This window comes from Perognathus longimembris, chromosome 18, assembly GCF_023159225.1.
Source record: "Perognathus longimembris pacificus isolate PPM17 chromosome 18, ASM2315922v1, whole genome shotgun sequence".
Lineage (NCBI taxonomy): Eukaryota > Metazoa > Chordata > Mammalia > Rodentia > Heteromyidae > Perognathus > Perognathus longimembris.
The window spans coordinates 13,096,156-13,098,406 of NC_063178.1; the positions used below are offsets into that span (position 1 = coordinate 13,096,156).

The 2,251-nt window shown below is 35.0% G+C and overlaps 1 pseudogene; it reads left to right on the plus strand.

Moving 5' to 3' along the window:
• The first annotated feature begins 636 nt into the window (after positions 1–636).
• LOC125367140 lies at positions 637–1,141 on the plus strand (annotated as a pseudogene).
• Positions 1,142–2,251: the final 1,110 nt, after the last annotated feature.

The window sequence follows — 2,251 nt, forward strand, 5'->3', positions numbered from 1 at the left end:
TGGATTTACATTTGTCTTATGGGTAAGGATGCTATTTTTTCCCCGGAACTATTCGCCATTTGTAATTAAAAAGTTATCTGTTCAGTTCCATTGCCCATTATTAGATTGAATTACTTGCTTTTTGGATGAGAATGCTGAAAGAGATGACATTGCTCAAGATATATTGTATTCATACACTATTTTGTTAAATGTCCACTCTTCTGTTCAACTACTTAAAGATAATAAAAACCCTAAATTTTTCTTTATAAATTATCATATTAATCCACTGTTGGATGAATTTGTGGCAAAAGTTTTTCCTCATCTTTCTTCATTCTACTTAGTATTTCTTTTGTGCTTTAGATTCCTTTTAATTTGATACAATCCACTTTATTAATTCTTACTCTAATTTCCTGAGGAATTGGGAGTTCTGTGCAGGAATTAAGCACCTCTTGTTTATACTTTGATGTGCTTATCTTATGTTTCCTTCTAGTGGATTCAAAATTCAAGTCTTTCATTGAAGCCTTTGACTTGTTTTGTACCAGGTGAGAAAGAGGGTTCTAGTTTCGATCTTCTATGTAGGCATACTCAGTTTTCACAGTGCCACTTTTAAAGAGGCTGCCTTTTCCTTCTGGCCAGAACCGCCGTCTTTCGGTAATTTGCCAAAATGACGAACACAAAGGGAAAGAGGAGAGGTACCCGATACATGTTCTCTTCTAGGCCCTTCAGGAAACATGGAGTTGTTCCTTTGGCCACATACATGAGAATCTACAAGAAGGGTGATATTGTAGACATCAAGGGAATGGGTACTGTTCAAAAAGGAATGTCCCACAAATGTTTCCATGGCAAAACTGGAAGGGTCTACAATGTTACCCAGCATGCTGTTGGCATTGTAGTGAACAAGCAAGTTAAGGGCAAGATCCTTGCCAAGAGGATTAATGTGCGTATTGAGCATATATATTAAGCACTCTAAGAGCCGAGACAGCTTCCTGAAACGAGTGAAGGAAAATGACCAGAAAAAGAAGGAAGCCAAAGAGAAAGGAACTTGGGTTCAACTGAAGCGCCAGCCTGCTCCATCCAGAGAAGCACACTTTGTGAGAACCAATGGAAAGGAGCCTGAACTATTGGAACCTATTCCCTATGAATTCGTGGCCTAGAGATGTAATAAAAGACCTCTGAACTATATATATATATAAAAAGAGGCTGCCTTTTCTCCCAAAGTATGTTCTTTTTCAAGAACCCTGATTTATTTGACCTCGTGTCAGGATCTTCCACTTTATTCTTCTACTCTATTCTTGTAGTATTTTGAGTAAGTGCCATACTGTTTTCCATGGTGACTATAGCCATTTCACTTCACACCAAAGAGCACAGAGTCCTGCTACTCCACAACCTCAGCAATACTTGATTCCCCCCCCCCCCCATTAGTTAAAAAAAAATAGCAGCCCTATCCTAATGGGCAGAGAGGGGTATCTCATTGTATTTTTATTTGCATTTCTATAGTTATTAGCAATTAATAGATTTTCTTTCAAGAGTTAGCTGTTCCAGTTCTTTGTTCATTTTAGTGGGATTCTGTTGTAATTTAGGAATTCTCTTCATAGTCTTCATTGTAGGATGTATGAGTTACAAACATTTCTCTATTTTATGGGTTGCCATTTTACTCAGGTGATATCGTGTTGAGATATGGATTTTAAATATTTTAATGAGGAACAATTTGTCTACTTTTTTCATCTGTTGCCTATGCCCTTATACATATACAAATATATACAAGACAAATGATCATTTCCAAATTCAATATTGAGATGTTTTTCCTGTCTTTTCTTCTAAAAGTTCTATAGGTTTAGGTATTGAATTGATTTTTAAAATCCATTTTATATATATATATATATATAGTGTTAAATAAGGATGACACATTTTCTTTGTGCATCTTCATATCCAGTTTCCCATGTAACACTTGTTGATAAGATGTCCTTGCTCCTGATATACTTACAAAAATTAAAGTTTTATTTCTGCGTTGTGTATTCTACTCTATTTGTTTTCATCTTTAGGTAAATATTATACTTCCTTGGTTACTTTAGCTCTATAGTAAAATTTAAAACCAGCAATTGTAATTCTTTAGCATTGTTCTTTTACACAGCTGTTTTGGCTATTCTTGGCTCTATGAGATTCCAAATGAACTTTAAAAAGGGTTTTCTTATGCCTGTAAAATAAATAAACCCAGAGAAATACAAATACATAAGTCAACATCTCTAGTCATCAGAGAAATACAAATCAAAAC